The following is a 21,510-nucleotide window of genomic DNA, read 5'->3' as shown; positions in this document are numbered from 1 at the left end:
CAACACCTGGTCACCTGGTTTATAATCGACTTGTCTGTGGCAGCGGTTGTAGCGCTGTGCATCGACGCCTTGTTGTTTCTTGATGTTTACGCGGGCTAGTTGACGTGCTTCCTCGGCTCGTTGCACGAAACACTCAGCATCTTCGTCGAGATTCTCGATGTTGTCAATGTCGCATGGGAGCATTGCGTCCAACATCGTCTGAACGTCCCGACCGTATAGAAGACGAAACGGAGTGAATCGTGTGGTCTCTTGCGTAGCGGTATTATACGCGAATGTTACGTAAGGCAGTATTTCATCCCACGTCTTGTGCTGTACGTCTATGTACATAGACAGCATATCAGTCATCGTTTTGTTAAGCCGCTCGGTCAGTCCATTTGTCTGAGGGTGATACGCTGTTGTCTTGCGATGCGTGGAGTAACTTAACTGAAAAACTTGTTCAAGGAGCCTTGCTGTAAACGCTGTTCCTCGGTCTGTGATGACACAGGATGGAGCACCGTGGCGTAATACAATTCTCTCGATGAAAAACTGAGCAACTTCACAAGCCGTGCTTTTAGGAAGCGCCTTAGTTTCAGCATAGCGGGTTAGATAATCTGTAGCGACGATTATCCACTTGTTGCCGGAAGATGACAAGGGAAACGGACCCAGGAGGTCCATGCCGACTTGATCGAAGGGTGTTCTGGGTGGCTCGATAGGGTGAAGTAATCCCGCAGGCTTAACAGATGGGGATTTTCGGCGCTGGCATTCGCGGCAGGCTTGAACGTACTGTTTAACGCAAGCGGCAAGTTTCGGCCAGTAGTAAGACTTTCGTACCCTAGCGATGGTTCGGGTGATGCCCAGATGGCCCGATGGAGGCTCGTTGTGGCAGGCAAATAGAATTTCCTCACGCAGCTCTGCGGGGACGACCAACAGGTAAGTTTTGTTGCTGGCGGCTGCGTTCTTCTTGTACAACACGCCCTGTCGTAAGCAGAAGGATGACAATCCGCGAGTTATATGCTGGGGCAGTGATACGTTGCGGCCCTCTAGATGTTCAATGATAGGTCGCAATTGAGCATCTGCTCGCTGCCGTAAAGCCAAGTCTGTTACGCTTACGGAGCCAAGGAAAGGGCAGTCCTCTTCGAAGCTCTGAGCGGCAGGCTCAACTGGCGCGCGTGACAACGTGTCCGCATCTTCGTGTGCACGACCGGACTTGTACACGATAGTGACGTCGTACTCCTGCAGACGTAGGCTCCACCTTGCCAGTCGTCCGGAGGGGTCTCTGAGGTTCGCAAGCCAGCACAGCGAGTGATGATCCGTCACTACTCTGAATGGACGGCCGTAAAGGTAAGGTCGAAACTTAGCAATTGCCCACACGACAGCAAGGCACTCCTTCTCCGTGGTACTGTAGTTTGACTCCGGGCGTGTTAGGGTTCGGCTTGCGTAGGCGATAACCTTTTCAATTCCCTCCTGCCGTTGGACGAGTACCGCGCCCAGACCGACGTTACTGGCGTCGGTATGAATTTCTGTTTCGGCTTCCTCGTCGAAATGTCCAAGAACAGGTGGTGATGCCAGGCGAAGCCGAAGCTCTGTGAATGCTGATTCTTGTTCAGCACTCCAAACGAACGGCGTATCGTCTCTAGTGAGTCTAGTTAATGGTTCGGCAATTTTCGAAAAATTGCCTATAAAGCGCCGGTAGTACGCGCATAGACCAAGAAACCGCCGCACACTTTTCTTATCGGCAGGAGTCGGGAAGGCTGCGACAGCGGCGGTTTTCTCAGGGTCAGGACGGACGCCTTCTGCGCTTACGACATGTCCAAGGAACTTTAGTTCTTCGTAACCGAAATGGCATTTTTGCGGCTTTAACGTAAGGTTAGCCGTCCGAATCGCCTCAAGTACTTGTCGTAGTCGCTTCAGATGTTCGGAGAAGCTGGTTGAAAACACGACCACATCATCCAAGTACACAAGGCAGCTTTGCCATTTTAAGTCAGTCAACACAGTGTCCATCATGCGTTGGAAGGTAGCTGGCGCAGAGCAGAGTCCGAACGGTAGCACCCGAAATTCGTAGAGGCCATCCGGCGTGACAAAGGCGGTTTTTTCGCGGTCGCGCTCATCAACCTCAATTTGCCAGTAGCCACTCTTTAAATCCAGGGAAGAAAAATACTTCGCTCGTCGTAGTCGGTCAAGCGAGTCATCAATACGCGGCAGCGGATAAACATCTTTTTTTGTGACGTTGTTGAGCTTTCTGTAATCTACACAGAAGCGAAGCGTACCGTCCTTCTTCTTAACCAGAACGACCGGTGAGGACCAGGGACTGTTCGAAGGCTGGATAACGCCGTCGTCGATCATTTCTTTCACTTGCTGCTTGATAGCTGCGCGTTCTGTCGGCGAGACGCGGTATGGCTGTTGGTGAATAGGTCTTGCGTCGTCGTAAGTGATTATCCTGTGCTGTGTAATTGGCGTCTGACTCACTTTAGACGACTGAGCAAAGCACGCCCTGAATTCAAACAATAGCTCTCGCAAGGCCCTCTGGTTCTCTTCTGGCAGTGCACTGTTCATGTCAACATCTATTACGGTTTGTCCATTGCGGCTACTGTCTTCACAGGCAAAACACTCAATGACGTCCTCCAAGGCTTCAGCGTAGGCGACCGCAGTGCCCCGGAAAAGGTGACGATGCTCATTGGTGAAATTTGTAATCATGACCTCGGCTGTACCGTTCCGAATGTCAATGATGCCTCGTGCCACAGAAATTCCAAGCGCCAGCAGCAGGGAGACGTTGCACTCTGCCACTGTTTCACCGTCACTGGTTCCTTCGGAAGTCACCTGAATTAGGATACTTGCACGAGGTGGTATTGTGACACTGTCGTCGGAAACACGGAGGGCGGTTGTACGGCGGTTGGAGTCCCTTGACGTAGCGTTGACTGTCGAAAAGGAAATGCAGCGTCGCCGTAGGTCGATTACGGCGCCATATTCCCGAAGAAAATCGAGGCCGAGAATTAATTCGCGGGAGCAGTCACGTAGCACGATGGAGCTGACCAAAAACGTGCAGCCTCGTATTTGTAGCCTGGACGTGCACAAACCAACCGGCGTTACAACATGTCCGCCAGCTGTACGTACATGCGATCCTGTCCAAGGCATTATCACTTTCTTCAAGGTACGTGCCAATTGTCCGCTAATAATCGAGTAGTCAGCACCAGTGTCTATTAAGGCAGTTAAATTGCGACCGTCGAGCAGCACAGGTATGTCCATTGAAAAGTCGCTCAGCTGGGATACAGGCGCCGGCGTAGTCGAATTTCCGTTGGTCCGATGTCGCGTCGATTGGAGGGCGAGGTCTTCATCACGTCGAGAATCAGCGGCCTCGCCTCGAAAGGTCGCTGGCGTTAGTTTTCCAGGCGAGGGCTCGGAGACCGTCCTTGCGGCCTTCGATTTCCGTTGCCTGAATAAGATGACGACCGCGGTGACGGTGAGCGCGACTGACGCCTGAGTGGGACGTTCTGCCGAGCGATAATATCTTCAATTTCTGGTGGTCTCTGTCCAAACCGGGGGCGGGGTGAATTGGCAGGAAAACCCTGCAGCCCAAGTCGGCGGTACTGGCAGTCTCGGTAGAGGTGACCCGCTTCACCGCAGTGGTAGCAAAGCGGTCGTCGGTCGGGCATGCGCCATATGTCGGATTTACGCATGACGGGTCGAGTGTCTGCAAAATAAGGGACCACCTGTGCGGACTGCAGTGTGGCGTACGGGGTTGCGGCTGGTAGTGGGACTGGTGCAGGTGCGTTGTGTTCGAACGTGTCGGTATAAGTGGTGCGCTGGAAACCACTCACTGGGGATGGTGTCGTGGACGACGGAACGGTGCGTCTCAATACGTCTGCGTAGGTCACCCCTAGAGGTTCACTTGAAGTTGCGAACGCCTGAAGTGGTGCAGCAACCTGCGTTGGTGTCTCGCGGCGAGGTGTGCCGAGCGCATGCTGAACTTCGTCACGTATGATGGTGGCGATGCAATTCGTGGAAGGCTGCTGCTGCGCCTGGTTCAGCTGTTGCAGCTGTTGTAGCTCGTCGCGAACAACCGAACGTATCAGCTCGCGAAGCGCTCCCACGTCGGTCGGGAACGAGCCTAGCCCGGTGGTATAGGTAGCATTCACTTGCCGATCGTACTGGTTCCGCTGCTGCAGCGCCTTTTCCATGGCGACGGCTTCAGTGAGGAACTCCGCGACCGTTCTAGGCGGACTACGAATGAGTCCAGCGAAGAGCTGCTCTTTCACACCTCGCATCAAGTGTCGCAGCTTCTTGTCTTCCGGCATGGTTGGATCGGCGCGAGTGAACAGATGAACCATATCCTCCACGTATGTAGCCACACCTTCATTAGGCATCTGCATGCGGGACTGGAGGGCCCTTTCAGCGCGCTCTCGACGATCGAGACTCGAGTACGTTTCGCGGAGCCTGTGACAGAACTCATGCCACGACGTTAGGAGGCCCTTGCGGTTCTGGAACCATGTGCGAGCACCATCCAGAAGACTAAAGTACACATTCTTGAGCTTCGCTACTTCGTCCCACCCGTTGAAATCCGCTACGTACTCGTACTCAGCCAGCCAATCTTCCACATCTTCATAGAGGCCACCACGAAAGGGACTCGGAACACGTGGTTTTTGTAGCGTATAATGAGTGGGTGCAGCTGCGGGTGCAGCGGTTGGAGCAGCGGCGGCTCCAGCGGTAGGGGAAGCGGTGACAGCAACAGTATTCTCCATACCAGTCGACGTACTTGTACTGTGAGGCACAAACTCGGGGGACAGTCCTCGAATCCTCCGACTGAAACGGTGTACCGGCGTAAGCTCTGGGTTTTGGGTCACGTTCCGGCTGCTAGAAGGAGTCTGTTGCATAGGTGAGGTTACCCAGCACCTCCACCATTAAAATGTCACGTTAAAGAGACAGGAGACGTTTTTAAGGCGTCCTCACAAAAGTCCGAAGAGCGGTCGGCTCAGCGCAGCCAAAAACAGAACAATGGCACGAGGGGAACTGCCACTTCGTCTGCCTCTTTTGCGCTGGCAGATCAAGCGCGCGGCAATATGTACCGACGGAATGAAGAGATGCGGAATCTCAGGCCTCTCGCATTCCACTGCATTATCGACGCTTGTCGGACCTCGTTGCGGAAGGAGAAAACTGGTCGAGCCATGGTTGCTACTGGACCATTGCAAATACTGGACTTAGAGCATCCAGTACTTGTAGTGCACTCTGAGCGAGTGGAGACTTCAGGCTGCTGCACAACTTTCGCATGGCATCCAGCCGTGTTCGGAACATTCTGAGGACTTCTGTGTCCTCCTCAGGCAGCTTGGCAGCGGCTGGCTGGAGTGATGTGACTGTCGATGTGCGCTTGGGATTTGCAGGTGGCTGTGAATTCGGCAATGAAGGCCAATCTGATTCATCTGCAACAGTGCTGCTCGTTGGTTTGTTGACCGCGCTGGCCGCCTTCGGTCTGGGAGGCAAGGGCGGTGGAAGAGAAGGATGGTAGAGTGGCGCTTTCGATGCAGCGTCTGCGGAATTCTTTGATGAACTGCGGCGACGATGACGCCTCTTTTGGACGGTCCTGGCAGCCTCTCGATGCGACGAATTGTCTCTGACCATTTGTTTCAATACCGCTATTTCTCTTTGAATTTTGGGGCATTCTTTTGACGAAGCTGCATGTGACCCATGACACTTCGAGCATTTGAGGGTACTTGCTTCGCAGTCATCCGCAGAACGGGCTTCCGCGCCACGAGGACACACCGTCCTGTTTTCGCATACGCTTCTCACGTGGCCCATCTTCATGAACTTATAACACTGTAAGGGCTTCGGTACGAAAGGTCGCACAGAATGCCGAAAATTGCCCATCTTTACGTGTGAAGGAAGAGACTCGCCCTTGAACATAATCTTCCAGCAGCGTGAGTTTCTCAAACGGACAACTTTTGCGATGACGCTGGCTTCATTTGCCGGTTTGACCAGAACATCGAAGTCGGAGCTGGGAATGGCAGTATTCACATCGTAGATGACTCCAGTGACGACGTTAGAGCTCATAGGAATGTATGAGCGAACCTTCATTTCCCCCAACTCGTTGACGTTGCGCAGTATATTAAGTGCCGCAGCATGCAAAACGTCGATGGCCAATATGTTCTTACGCGTGTTCACTCTGATGTCTGTGATCTCGTTTGGCACGAGTCCTTCCAGCATCACCGAAACAGATTGCCTGTTGAGGCGCTTCATGTTACCGTCCGGTACCTCAGGGACAAAAAGGATAGTGTTTGTCACGGGTATCCTTGGCACTTTGTCGTTCAACGTACTCGATGACGAAGATGTTCTTACGTTCCGCCTCTTCGATTTACGGCTCAGCACCAGCTTTAAATCGTCGTCGTAGGAAGCTTCTTCGCTGCTCATTGGGTAAACAAGAGCGCCCTCGCTGTCGTAGTCGCTGTAGAGTCCCGTACGCTTCCTTCCGTAACTGGCGGACGTCCGTGGGGGTCCACGTCCATCACCGACGGACACGAATGTGATATTCACGAAGCTCACTTATAATTACGTGAAAAAAGAGAGCCATCACGGGGTTTCAACTGTGCATATCCTTGTGTCGTGCGGTGGACGACGCGGATGAAGAAGTTAGTGTTCAGCGAAATTGCGTTGAGCACCATAACGAAGCTGAACGACGACGAACGCCTTGAGGTCAGTGACGGTTGAGCAGTGCTCCTGCTTGTGACAACGGACGACGCTGTTGAGCCCAGCAAGACGCCATGGGGACCATGTGCACATACGTAGTTTGCACATACGTAGTTTCGTGTTGTGTGTGTATAGTAACAACTTGAATGTGCGTATTAAAACACCTTTTCTGTTCCGCTTCGTACACTCTCCACCAGCATTGCATGTAATATCAACGTAACAGGAACCGCGTTCAAGTGTCACTTGCACCGTGCTCAAAGTTACCACGGTCGCAGAATGCTGACGCCGGTGAGTTTCACGCGGAACACGGACACAATGGGCGGACGCTGCGTCGGCCGCGTGGCGGAATGCAACCGTAGAAGGCGCACGACAGATCATGTTGTCAGTACAGTTGCTTAATTAATGACGTGAAAACAATCGCCGTTGTCAGTGCATCTAGCGTGCGTTCTCTTGTACTTGCTTCGTTGTTGGCGAGCCGTTACTCCCTGTTATTACTCGGACGTAATGATTTTGCCGAAGGTGTCACGCTGGCTCAGAGTGATGAGCCCCGTACCATTAGTTTCGGATCGTCACGACACACGTGCTGCGCAGCCCACGTGCTTTTCGAGCCGGAGAGAGAGTCGCGCCTTCTGTTTTTCATTCGGATGTAAACAAGAAAGAAGAATATGCCCAGTCAATATGGCCGACTTCTGGCTTCAACGCGGCTTCACAACACGTGACGTCGGGACCTCTCCTACCTTTCCTTCCTCCGTGATGTCAGAGCTTTTGTAGTTACAGCTACGGTGGCTAGAAGGAGAGGTGTCAGCATCAGCACGCCGGAGAGTGAGCGAGAATTCATCCGGATGCGGCGACGCTGCGGTCGCTTGCGAGATGCTTCTCTTCGCACCCGCGCGCGTATTAGTCGGTGTTCGCTCCAAATGTTACACGCTACCCTGCGGATTATAACAAAGTCTACCTGTCACAATTTTGGCGGTGCGCTGCAAATTGAAAATGAAAAACAGTGTTTTCGATTCACTTCGTAGTATACAGCTAGGAAGCTTGGAAGATAGAAAATCAAGTGACTTCCTGTGAGGTTGACACCAAAACGAAAACCGTGCAGATTTTACTTTGATGCCGCAGTGTTCTCGGTGTCGTCCCAATGCAGGTAAAGGTATCGGCAACTGTTCTTTTTATGACTTGCGAAATCAAAGTCTTCTTTTACAAGCAATTAAGACATTTACTTTCACGAAAGCGAAAAACAACATGACAAATAAACACAGCATATGCATTAAGGTTAGAGAGAACTGCAAGTTATACGAAACTCAGCTATAGAGCAAGTGAATAAGGCTACTAAAAAACAGTATATATACCATGGTACAATGGGTATACATGCAGACATGAGATTGAGATTTGATTGGTAAGCATAGATACCGCCACAAGCACGGCCAGGCAATGACATCACAATTGTTAATAAGAAATTCGTAACCATTGAAGAATACAATAGTAAAATCACAAGAAACAACCAAGTGTGAGGAATGCACAATAACATAAAATAAAACCTTGTTCGCTGTGTTAACATTATGACAGTCAAGTGATACGTCTCCACTTCAAGAACTTCATTTTTCCTCTTCTTTTTTGTGATTGGGCGCATTTTCTCCAGAAACAAGAAAATGTATTCCGGTCAGTGTAAAGAACCTAGATATTTGATTTGTCACTTCCAGTTTCTGGTGTTCAGTGTTCACAGCCTACCATGCTTAGCCTCTACAGACAGCATGCTAGGCAAGTGTTAACATCTGTTATGCTGTCACTTTTCAACTTGTTGAAGCTAATGCAATAGGTGAGTTCATCTTCCATAGCTTTGACCAGGTCTGTTATGGACTCGAATGGGTACAGAAGGCATGATTATGCCGGAAGCAGGCTATAATTCTCAGAGTGAAGCAACAACCCGCTACATTCGTTGTACTTCGTATTTTTCACTATCTTCCGGGCCACATAGGCACTGACGTGATAAGTGATCTGGGAGTCACTTTTGTGTTCAAAGAGATCATTGTGGTCAGGGAGGGCTTCAAAAGCATCAATCATTCCATGAACCTCATTGAGGCCCCCTACTTATAGCAGCTCATCCAGCTTATTTTGCAATTTTATTGAATTACTGTGGATGCTCGGACATAGAAGGCTGCTCAGAACTCCAGAAGGTATGTTTCCATTGGAGGGTGACTGTGCCAAACAGTAAAAACTGAGGCAATTCACAGAGATCAAAAATTGCATCGGCGAAGGGTGATCACTCGATCCAGACATTTGCTTCAGCATTCCAAAAGGATTTTAAGCGCGTCTTGGCAGAGGTGAGACGTCATCAACTATTTATAGCCCAAGGTTTTCGTGACATAGTGCCGGATGGAAAGGGTGCTGGTTAGAGTGACGTGGAGTACTTCGGTTGATTCACTCAGGAACCCATCCTTCTTACATACAGCCTTTTCCCAAGTTGCTAAGAACCCGTTGATAAGATGCTTGTAGCTACGGACGATGAATCTTTCGTTTAAATGAGCTTCACACAAAGCGTAGCTTTTTTCCTGTGGTTTGTCAGCGCGAGGAATCGCACGCTTCCCAGGCCTTGCGCCGTTCATCCTCGGCGGGAGCAGGAAAGAGAGACGCTTTCTTCCCTTGTTTGCGGGCCGAAACATATCCCGCATTGCATCCAGGTGTCAAGCAGCGTGTTTGCTGTTTACCCATCACTGTGGCGTGGTCACACTGCCACGTATTGATTCCGAAGAAGTCCAAATAGGCAAAGCACTGACGTTGCGACTTGCGAGCACACGAGCAAGCGACTAAAAGGGCCGCACTAGCGGCTGGCGAACGCTCTCGACCGATCACGGTGGCGACTTGAGCGCCGCTCAGCGGAGAAATAAAATACCAGCACACCTCCTTTCAAGGCATGGCAGGGACTATGCTGACACCGCTCCTTCTAGCCACCATATTACAGCTTTCCCGGCCCACCTTTTCCTCTAGAGTCAGTATATTACCTCTATGGCTTCATGGCACGCTTCTGCCTCGCTCGCTCGCACATCGTGGTTCTATCTCCGAGCGTGAGCCGCCGCCACCTTGCGCACACTCCGCTCTGCAGCCTTGTCCATCCGCCGATCTTCTGAAGGCACGCGAGCGCCAGAACGGCTTTTGTTTTACTACACCGCGCCTCCTAGCGTACTGCGCCGCCGACAAACATGCGATCGCCAACGTGTTCGTTTGACGTCATTCCTATTTTCTCACGCGCTCGCACATTGCGGTTCCGTCTTCCAGCGCGAGCTGCAACCGCCTTGCACGTATGATACCTTTTATCGGCAAACCATGAAACATCCACTGGCCATGTCCGTCCGTCGTCTGTCTGTCTGTTTGAGACACGAATGGACGGACGCATGAACGAACACAGGGGCGGACGCACGAATGGACGCTTGAGAGGGTGGATGGACAGACGCATGGACGGACGGGTGGACGGACGGGGCGAAAGAACAGATGTACGCACAGATGTACGCACAGATGGACACACGAGAGGATGAACAGATGGATGGATGGACGCATGGACAGATGCACGAATGGATGGACGCATGAATGAATGGACGAACGCACGGATGAACGAATGGACGCATGGACAAACCCGGGAACGGACGCATGGACAGAGGGGCAACGCACGGACGGAAGAATGGACGGACGCAGGAACGTATGCACGAGTTGATGGACACACGGATGGATGGGTGGACGCATGGATGAACGGATGGACGCATGAATGAACGGAAGCAAGAACGAACGGATGGACGGAAGCGTGGGCGGACTGACGGACGCTTCACCCGACTCATCATCATTCACTCCATGGATATTGTCATTTTTTGTTATTTATTAATCGTACTGCAACTAACATCTTCTAGTATCGTACCATTTGCATATTTAGCGTATATGCATTTCGATATATGTAAAAGTACCGCACTCTATGGCCGGTCTTAAGAACTAACAAGAGGGGGCTACATACGATTACGACGAGACGCTCAGCCTACGCCTTATGGAGCTTCGCTCCTGAAACGTGCTCAAGGTCACGAGGTGCGCGTGACGTTTTTTGTTTGCCCCTCCCATCCCTCTCTGCTTAGCTTCGAGCGCTTTCGTCGGGAAGAGAGAAGAGAGAATGCGATTGCAGCGTGACTATTCTTTGTAACTCCGCTCGTACTTGGCGTTTTCATAAAATTTTTGCGGTGTTGAATTTTTGGGGGCAATACGCTTTTCCAGTGATTTGATTTCATGGTTACTAAAAAAGAATGTTTCAGAGCCCCTTTTAATCACGACCTATCTCCATCCGAATCAACCACTATCTCTATTAGGTGCTGTTACACGGTAACTTTTAAATACAATCAGGCGTGATCCGTATCAAGACTATCGCGATCTGCCTGGGAGATCACGATTTTGCTGTTGTCTGCACCCGAGGCCCAGCTTGTTGACAACGCAATAAACGAGAAAATCAAGCATTGCTCGATAAAAAACATTTCAAAAATGCTGGATGTTTATAAAAAAGTAAATTCTAAACTGCCTAAGTGAGAACAATATCTGAAATAGCACATATTTTAAAATTCGTATCGACCGCATGTAGTTACACAGAAGCAGATGACAAGCAGACGACTGTTGCCCTCCGCACTTAGTTCAACTCTCGCACCACCGGAGCCGTTGGAGCACCTCGAAGCAAACTTATTATTAGTGTAGCAAGGCTTTATACTGCGTCGCAACGTACGCGCACTTCGTGATCGAATGAAGAGACTTTTCCAGTAATTGACCGCTGACAGCAGGCACTAGAAGACATGAGGCACCGGATGCGAAACTCTGGCGCGTACAATGAGATCGACGCTTCGCTGCTACTGGACAGCTACCAGCGGGGGCCATCAGGAATAAAAGCGAAGGTAAAGAATCTCACACTGCAATTCAGGTAAGTTCAAGGAAAACGCTATAAAATCATGGATTTATGAAATTACTTTTGTAGTGGCACGCAAAGATTTTGACGTTCTAGCGGTTCGTGCATGAATAACATTGCTAATAAAAGCCTCTATATAAATATCGTATGCTGAGTTTTGTCAGTGAGGTGTTTTACGTGGCGTAAGCGCCACCTCCTGCATTTCATCTGATCCAATTCAGAACCGGACTAGCTCGGAGTAGCAGCAGCCAAGAAGTTGATCGTGATCAAGAAAACCGATCCGGTTCCTCATTATCGCAATTAAAAGTTCCCTTGTGACACCGGTATAAAACCATCCTGATTTTTTGTAAGCTCTAGATAATAGCTTCAAGAAGGGGAGGGAATGAAGGAGAGAGGGAAGGAGGGAGGTGAAGTTCAACGTATTTGGACATCAGCCTGGATCCTGCCGTTTCCTCAATCTACTGTGCGTGCGCAAGCATGCGGAGTGTACAACAGCTTCAGTGGTGGTGCAACCATCATGCATCTTCGTAGACTATGGGGTGGTTCATCAGCCTCGCAGCCTTGACTGTATGGTGGTCAGTCATCACTGAAAACTAGGCATTGTTCACCCTGTTTCATTCTGGCGGCACACTTGCACTCTACGTTTGGATACACCAGAGCCAACCCAGAAGAGACACGGCTGTAGCAGCTATAGGTCTCAGTAAGGAAATTGGCATGACAGCGCTCTCCAGAAAACCTGTGATTCGGCCCAGAAATGAACTTTTCAAAGCAATTATTTGTATGATAGACGAGACGTCACTGTATGGTACAATGCCAAATTTGTGAAAATTTTAATGTTGGAATTACAACAGCTTATCATGAGTACACAAGACTAACCCACTTCCATGAAGGGAACCTTTATGAAACAAAAATAGTTCGAGGGGTTTGGCGTCCCTAAACCTTAACATCAATACGAGGGACGCTGCAGTGGAGGGCTCCAGAGATTGCACTTGTATGGTAATATTTTACGGGTACCTGGATCTCAGCAGACGAGCTTCAATCATTTTCGCTTCCACCGCAAAACATGGCCGCAACGGTCACCTGCTGAAACAGCTGACATGTGGTCGTCTTGTGTTTTACTCCACTCAGAAGAAAAAATAAAAAAATATGTGCGACTCCTTATGGCAGCCCTTATTTGCCATATGGTTATGACTCTTTTTGGAGAGGCGCATCAACCCTGTTCGGTAGTGGTTATGCTCTTTTCTGAGTATCGTGTACCCGACAATAGAGTATGGAACGCGTTTCCTTAAAGGCAGACATACACGTGGCAAGTCAGAATTCTCCTAAAAGAGTCACAGTATCACGTACACCTTTTTTGCTTTCTTACAGCGATTGTTTTTTTTTTCTGATTCTTCGTGCTTTTTCGTGATTCTTGGAATTACGCGTGCTTTGCCACTGCTGTAATTGTCAGTATGGGGAGCTTATATGTTTGTGTATGGTTATCTGTGTTATTAGGTGATTTTCGCGTTTTACAATGATTCGTGGCACCTCGACTACCCCTGTGATGGTGTTTCGCAGCTTCCCGCTACTGTCAGCTCCCTTGCGATTCCTGCGATTCCATCGCAGTACTTGAATGATATCGGGTGGGCTCCCGCAGCTGTTAGCGCCATGTGGAATACATTCTTGGTGGTAACGCGTTACAGGTAATGCTGTTATCGGTAGCATTCATTTTTATTTTGGTCATTTAGTAACGTACGTAAACGTTTCTATTTCGTACTTCACCGGTTAACGTACTTACGTTAACATCTTTTCGTAGCGTGAGGAGTTGTGTTACTCGTTATATTTTAGGAATGTTATTCTGGGAGCTTTACCCAAAACTCCTTCTTCTTATAGTCACGGCACTTCTTGAGCTATCCTTATGTCGCAGCTAGCAGTGGACTGCCATTGGCTTGCCATAAGTTGACAAAAGGAGTATCATCTAATGCGTTTTTCGAATACCTGTTTACCATAGTTGTTGATGTCTTTACTTAATAAGTGATGCAAGCCGTCTGACTGAGGCTTGAAAATAGAGCGGTTGTCTAATTCATTGTTCTTACCTGAATGCAGCCTTTGTCTGTTTAAAAGTTTTGTTTTCAAAATAAAGTTTGCTCGCCCTGCAACTGCGGGTATCAGTTGTTGAATTCCTGGTCGAGCAAGAGTTACATTGAAAACTCTTGCATAATCCAGGAGAAAGCCATGCGTATGGGGAAGAGGGGAGGCAGGGAGGGTTGCCGCGTTTCCCTCATCTAACAGGGAGGGCGCGAAATGTCAGCCCCATACATTTACACGATAGAGAGAAGGGCGCTGCGATGAGCCTTCACCCCTCCCTGAGGGGAATCGCTACACACCCTTATGATTCAGACTCTCAAAACTCACCTTAGCTAGCAATCCGCAGTCCCAAATTTCAGTTCCGCGCGGGCAGGAACAGTGAAGAAAGTTACATAAGAGAGGGAGGGCAGAATTCGAATAAAATGTCCCTTAATGTCACCATTAAAAGGAACGTCTTTTCCGCGCTTTCCAATATGGGTCATTTATGTAGGGTTTTTCACATCGAATTCCGAAAAACATATCGATACGGATCTTCATACTGACACGAATTTGGAAGCCGAGTTTGAATTATAGTGCTTTAGTTCCACGACGGTGTTCCAACTCGTGGTGGTCACGCGGTGTCCCTGACGAATAAGTATGCTTGAGGCCAGTCCAGTCTCTGTAGGTTATTCGAATGAAGCGCTGTTAATTTCAATAAGGAAGAAAATAATGCGAAAGCCATTTAGCCAAGTAAAACATCACAGCATATCCACGGAGTGAATGATGATGAGAAGGGCGAAGCGTCCAACAGTTCATCCATGCCTTCAGGAAAGTTCACTTTGCTGTCATGATTTGGGAAGGATTCATTATAAGACATTGTTTAAATAACGCAGTACATAGTATTTTTGTAGCTATTGTTTCGTGGCGTTGTTATACGTATTATGTTCCATAAATGCTCTATATGTATTGTACGCTCTCGCTGTATGCCCTGTAAAACGGGGGCTTGATGCTTCTCAAGTGGATAGTTACTTTTTTTCGAGCCCTCGTGTTCCACAACACAAAAACTTCTGGTCGAAATGAAGTTTGATAGGATTTGAACTTCTGACGTGAGGCGATGATTGAAAATTGTTCTTCGCTTGAATGAACCATAACAATATATTAGAAAGCCATAGCTGCGGTAACGTTATGGTGGCAGTAGCTCTGACAAACCGAAAAGGGTGCCTCGCCGGGTACCGTGGTATAAACGTACTAGTACTTTAGTCTGAATTCTCACTCTGCTCCATGAAAGGTCCTATTCGTAGTTTGGGTCACCACTAAGTGTAGCACTCTGAAGCACTCTTCTGAAGAGAGAGAGAGAGAGAAATAACGTTTATTGCACCCGTATAGAATGACGGGGGAGGAGGCTTCGGCCTCTGCCCCCAATCATCCCCTTAGCCATCGGCCGGAATCCCTTGGGACTAGGCGGCGGTCAGGGCGAGACCGATGACTTGACACTGTTCTTCGGCGTCACGGCCGTGTAATAAGGCCTCCCAGGATTCTACGTTTCTATTTGGATCATTGTAGGATGGGCAGGTCCATACCATGTGCACTAAACCCGCAGTGCTGTTGCAGTGCGCACATCTGGAGTTGAACACTTCCGGTGCCATTTACTGTACAGGTGAGAGTTTGGAAACACCCTGGTTTGCAATTTTCGCCCCATAATTTCCTCCTTTTTGCTCAGCTGTTTAGCTGCCTCTGGATAAATCTTACGGTGGAGTTTATAGTGTGCGGTGATTTCCTGAAACGTTCGTAGTTCGTCTTTTGTGGAGAGGGGCTGCTCGCGCGAAGGCGGTGGGTCAGCGTCGATCGACCGGAAAGTGAGCCCTCGGGCGATCGCGTGCGCCTTCTCATTCCCTTTCAGACCTTGATGGGCCAGGGATCATACTAGTGAGATTATCTCTGTGGGTTCTGGTCCTTGTCTTAGAATTTTGGTGGCTGTAGCAGAGATCCTGCCCATATCGTAGTTTTTAATGGCTGACTTAGGAGTCGCTAACAATCACTCGTGCACCTTTTTGTTCTGAAGAATGCAAAGTGGTTTATTTATATTTGTAGCCATTGAGATTGATAATGATGATGATGATACCTCTGCCATGGCTCACGTCAATGCCTCCTGGAATAAACTATGCCTGCAGCGTGAGCCGCGCACGTGCTGCCCTACCCTCGAATTTTACCCTCCCCCTCCGGTACGATGGCGAACGCCTCTGGCGGCCGCCCACTGCACACACAGCAATGCTCTCACTGTTGCCTCCAAGCAGTTGCGATGTCAGGTGACAGAGCTGTACGGTATTGTCAAGTGACTGAGTGGTACGGAGACGAGTGGTTCCACGCGGCAGCTGGTCACAACACGCGAAGTTACGGCTGCCTGGATCATGCGCGCGCGGCAGTGTACACATATCTAGGCAGCCGTGCTGGAGGCATGACCTCTCAGATAGCGTGCTGGCAGGAAGCTCCCAATCAAAAAGAGAGCGACATTCCTGGAAGTTTTAAATGCGAAGCATTTTTAGCGAACTTCGGTGACTTTGAGCGTATGTATCTATCTATCTATTTATCTATCTATCTATCTATCTATCTATCTGTCTATCTAGCCGCCTATGACTTTTAGCTTTCCTGGCCGTTTCGATAATGGTATTGATATCAAACTTGGTATGGTATAACATGACTGCATGAAAAACACATTTGACTTGTCATAACATGAGAATCATAATATATGTAATGAATGTCATAATTTACATTTCATGGTCCTGCAGCTGTTGCAGTGGTTTCGTTCACATAGCATGTTGCAAAACTGGTATGGTATGACATGATTGCATGGCGAACACACGTGAAAGACCCTAACATAAAAATCATGACATGCGTGTCATGTAACAACAAGAATACATGCCAAGCTCATGATGCGCTCACAGCTGTTTCCCTCGCATCACATACACCAGATTTGGTATTACTGTACGTGAATAAATTACGAAGGTATGTAACAGGTTCAAACATAATAATCATGAGATGCGGGTCATGTAACAACATGACTACATGCCACGCTAATGATGCACTGGTGGCCGTTTTGCAAGCTTTACTTATACCGAATTTGGTATTACGGGACATGAATAGATGTCAAAAGTATGATACTGGTGCAAACATGATAAACATGAAATGCGTGTCGTGTAACAGCTAGCTAGACTGAGTGGTACATGCTACGCTCATGATGCGCTCGCTGCCATTTCGATAGCTTCACATGTACCAAACTCGGTATTACGCAACACGAACGGATGATATAGGTAAATGACACATCCAAACATGACAAACACGACATGAGTGTCATGTAACAGCATGACTACATGCCACACTTATGATGCTCTCACGGCTGTTTCGCTAGCTTCACATATGTCAAAGTTGGTATTACGTGTCACCAATAGATGACGAAGGTATGTGCCTGGTGCAAACATAATAATCTTGAGATGCGTGTCATGTGTGAACATGACTACATGCCACAGTAAAGGTGCCAGAACTATTCGACGTGACGTGGTGCGTGTGTTCGCCGGCGTTCATTTCGTCGCGTCAAGCCGGCGTTGCCACGCCAGGCGCTAGTCCTGCCATATACTCGCTGGACGCACGGCGTCTCTCCGTCAGGAAAAGAGGGAGACGCAGTGTTGTCTGGGTAACGCATCAGCACGAAATGCAGCATGTCGCATTTACCGCCACTTGCGATCAGGCCGCACCAACGGACGCTAGTCGCGCCTGGCGTCGTACTATAAAGTGCTCACGTTTTGCTAACGTTGCGTCGCTGTGCCCAGCGTGCGCGCGCGTCAGCGCTACATTAGAGTATATTGGGCCCTTCATGATGCGCTCGCGGCCGTTTAGCTAGCTCCAGATATATCGAATTTGGTGTTATGTGACGTATATCAATGACAAAATATATGACTGGTGACAAAATATATGACTGGTCTAGAAAAGATGCGAGATGGTGGTACTTGGAGTGTTGAATAGGTGGACGAACGGACACATAGACAGATGCATGGATGGATGTATGAACGGACTCAGGGGTGGCTGCATGGACGAACGCAGGGACAGACGCACGAACAGACGCACGCAAGGACGGGCTGATTGACGCATGGACGGTCACACTGACACACGCATGGACGGATGGAAGCAAGAACGAATGGACGGGCGAATTCTTCGCCCCACTCTCCATCATTCACTCCGTGGGTATGCTGCCATTTTTTTTTTGGGTGGGGGAGAACTTGGGCTAGTAGGGGGGAGTATTATATCAGTAGTGATTAGCTACACGGGTGTAATCTTTAATAAAGTCTTTACTAGCTGTTTGACCTGAAGCGCAAATAAATATATTGCTCTCTTTATGTTTTTCAGTGCGTTTTTTGTTTCCCTTTCTTGTTAAGAATATGTATCCATTGAAATGTTAAAAAAAGTTATATAATCAATTCTGACAAAATATATGACTGGTGCAAACATGATAATCCTGACACGCATGTCGTGTAAGAACATGACAACCTACCACGCTCATAGTGTGCTCGCGGCCGTTTCGCTAGCTCGACGTGTAATAAATTTGGTATCACGTGACGTGAATGGATGACGAAGGTAAACGACACATCCAAACATGATATTTACTTCGATCTCGTAACAGTGGGCTGATTTTTAAGTGACATATCAACAGTTCTCATTCATGCTTTGCATAGCATCGATTCCCACTGAACGTGGGATCTGCCTTTTTTTTTTCTAGGAGTTGCTGCTCACACCCACTCAGGTGCATTGGCTAAGAATTGATTATATAACTTTTTTAACATTTCTATTGATACATATTCATAACAATAAAGGGAAACAAAAAACGCACTGAAAAACATAAAGAGAGCAATATATTTATTTGCGCTTCAGGTGAAACAGCTGGTAAAAACTTTATTAAAAATTACACACTTGTAGCTAATCACTACTGATATAATACTCCCCCCTGCTAGCCCAAGTTCTGCCCAAAAAAAATGGCAGCATATCCACGGAGTGAATGATGGAGAGTGGAGCGAAGAATTCGTCCGTCCATTCGTTCTTGCTTCCGTCCGTCCATGCGTCCGTCAGTGTGACCGTCCATGCGTCCATCAGCCCGTCCTTGCGTGCGTCTGTTCGTGCGTCCGTCCCTGCGTTCGTCCATGCAGCCGTCCCTGCGTTTGTTCATGCGTCCATCCATGCATCTGTCTGTGTCCGTTCGTCCATCTATTCAACACTCCAAGTACCACCATCTCGCATCTTTTCATCATATATTCCCCATATAGAAGCACCGCCATCCAGCGGACATTCCAAGGACTAAACGAGAGGTGGCACACGCACATTTTCTTACGGCTTGCGCTTCGGGTCTACTTCCCACCTTTAACCACCTCGAGTTCATGGTATATACTAGTTCACTGTATTCATGGCACTGCGGCCGAACGCTTGCTAAACCTTTCGAAAACAAAGGAGGTTACGCCCAGCGAGTATGACGTAGCAAACTTTTTCAGTCAGATAGTGCTCAATGTATATGCCAATGGCTGCTAATGGGAAATAAGAGGCGGAGAATTCGGCTTTTACTTTCTTACGGCTTGCGCTTCGTATCTACTTCCCATTTTTAACCACCTCGAGTTCATGGTATATACTAGTTCATTGTATTCATTCCACTGCGGCTGAACGCTCGATAAACCTTCATAAAACTAAGGAGGTTACACACAGCGAGTATACCGTAGCAGCCCTTTCTTGTCAGATAGTGCTCAATGTACCTGCCAATGGCTGCTAATGGTGATCGCAGCCTGCGCGTAAACTAAAAGCCGAATGCTCCTGTCTCTCATTCCCCATTAGCGCTCATTGACATGTACATTGAGCACTATTTTTTATTGTTCAACAACGCACGGAAGAAGTCTCTCACCGGCACCACATTGGAGGTCAGAATGTTATACCTGTTACACACTACGGGAGACTAACGGGTGCCGCTATATGAAGTTTCGCCCCTAAAAAGTCTGTCACACGATCTATTCTTCTTTAGAGAGCTTCAAGGTCGGGGAGCCGAATCTGCTTGCGCACGCACGCTTTTGCATTCGTTGTGATCCTATAACCACCTCGTGCGCGGGCGTTCCTATTTCTTTAATGGCGGAGCTGTTTATCTCGGAGAACGTTCGTTAATCGCGAAAAAAAAATCACATCATTGTGCACAAGCACGCACTTCTTTCATCTTCTTCCTCTTTTGTTTTGTCCATATTCTGCTCAACACCCATAACGTGCCATTTGTTCGGCGTGGGATGCATAACATTACTTAACACATTTGCATGACAATCTCTCGCCAAAATCACGTATCACCAGGCACTTGATATGAAATATGATATAATAGGCAAGCGACACCTTTCCGTACAAAAACAAAATATCGCAACATTGGCCACGTGACATGTTCCCGCCAAGACCACATAGGAATAGTCACGGGGTGAAGGCTCATTATTTCGGATTTTCCGGGACTGGAAAATATGTCCGAACAATCGAATCTCGAGCTATCGAAAGCATGTAGAATACACTAAATAAATGTTATTTACCTCAAACCACTTTTATTTTTTAGTGCGACAACTCTTCGCACCATGCGTCATGAAAAGCTGTAGTGCTACCGTTTTTAATAAATGTCTCTCTGCGCACCTCTGTGTTCACGTCACTATTTCTGGTTGTGTTTGTAATATGCTGCTCTCTGTTCTAGGCAAAACATCCTTTTTGGGCTAGTTGTTTCATACTTGCAGCAAAACAGCACCGGAAAAAACGAAAGACCAGAATATGAGGAAGGCGCGTAGGCAAAAGTTTCGGATAATGCATGCCAGATTTCTTGCTGGAGGCGTTTTTCACTCGCATTAAATGTGACCACGTGATGCACTCGCATATCCCCTGTAATTTTCTTCTGTTTATTCATATGGAGGCAGTATTTTTATTCTGTCAAAATACTGAGTAAAGTTTTAGTTATTAGTGCACGTTTTGTACGTATCCTTCTGCTCGTCAGCTGTGTATTTTTTTCGGTGCTGTCTTACTACTTTATTCTACTTCACCATTCCTAGCAGTGAGTAACGCGGGGTATTAATCGTCCCCGGCTGTCGCATTGGCAGCCCTTGCGACCTGCTGTGGAACTCATCCGCAGCACGGTCTTCGTCGTGAGAACGTGATACTGAAGAAAAAAAATGTTATTTAGCTTAGCAGCACACCTTCGAAGTAGTCGGTAACATCTGGCAGTGTGTTTGACAACCAGCTGCAGCTGTTCAAAAAACGCGTGCCGACGCGCCCCAAAACAATCGTGCCGACTGGTCGTCACCACCGTCAACGTTGGTGCCAGCAAGCTTGCGGGTACCTGCTTCTCGAACGAGAATCACAAACAACATTTGTTTATATTTAAATTAACAGCTAAAGTTATAAATAATACAGACAATTTACAATGTTTTTAAGAGATTAGACATTACGTCGTGCATACCGGCGTGCAGCCAGCAGGACCTAATGGAACCCTTGCCGTAGGGTTGCTATATATGGCTTCTTTTCAAATTTGGTAATAGTGTCATGCATGAAGAAAACAAAGTTCAGAACAGGCACTTACGTCACATTTTGAAGCCGGATGTGACGGCTCCTCCTCGCCAGATTTTCCCTATCTTGGCCCCGCTAGCGCTGCCAAGCGAAGAGCGAGCTTGAACTGCGCGGTCACTATTATCATCGTCGATCTCCACTTACAGCCTGCGAACACTGGAAGACGCGACTAAAAAGTTCCACAGGAGACAGCAAAACTGCAGCACCGAGCCTTTGCGGAGGAGCTGTCGCGCCTTACACAACAGACGCTTACGATGAAATCCTCAACGAAGTACGCACGCAACCAT

The 21,510-nt window shown here is 48.4% G+C and overlaps 1 protein-coding gene across 1 annotated transcript in view; it reads right to left on the bottom strand.

Annotated features, from left to right (window-relative positions):
* Window positions 1-21,420, bottom strand: part of LOC119170684 (soluble guanylate cyclase 88E) — a 433,074-nt gene extending 411,654 nt beyond the window's left edge. The window contains exon 1 of the mRNA XM_037421913.2: window positions 21,237-21,420. The gene's annotated coding sequence lies outside the window, so the exon portion shown is untranslated. The remainder of the gene's footprint in view (window positions 1-21,236) is intronic.
* Between the last annotated feature and the right edge of the window lie 90 nt (window positions 21,421-21,510).

This window comes from Rhipicephalus microplus, chromosome 2 (assembly GCF_043290135.1).
Source record: "Rhipicephalus microplus isolate Deutch F79 chromosome 2, USDA_Rmic, whole genome shotgun sequence".
In the NCBI taxonomy this organism is placed as follows: domain Eukaryota; kingdom Metazoa; phylum Arthropoda; class Arachnida; order Ixodida; family Ixodidae; genus Rhipicephalus; species Rhipicephalus microplus.
This window is presented reverse-complemented; position numbering and strand designations above follow the sequence as displayed.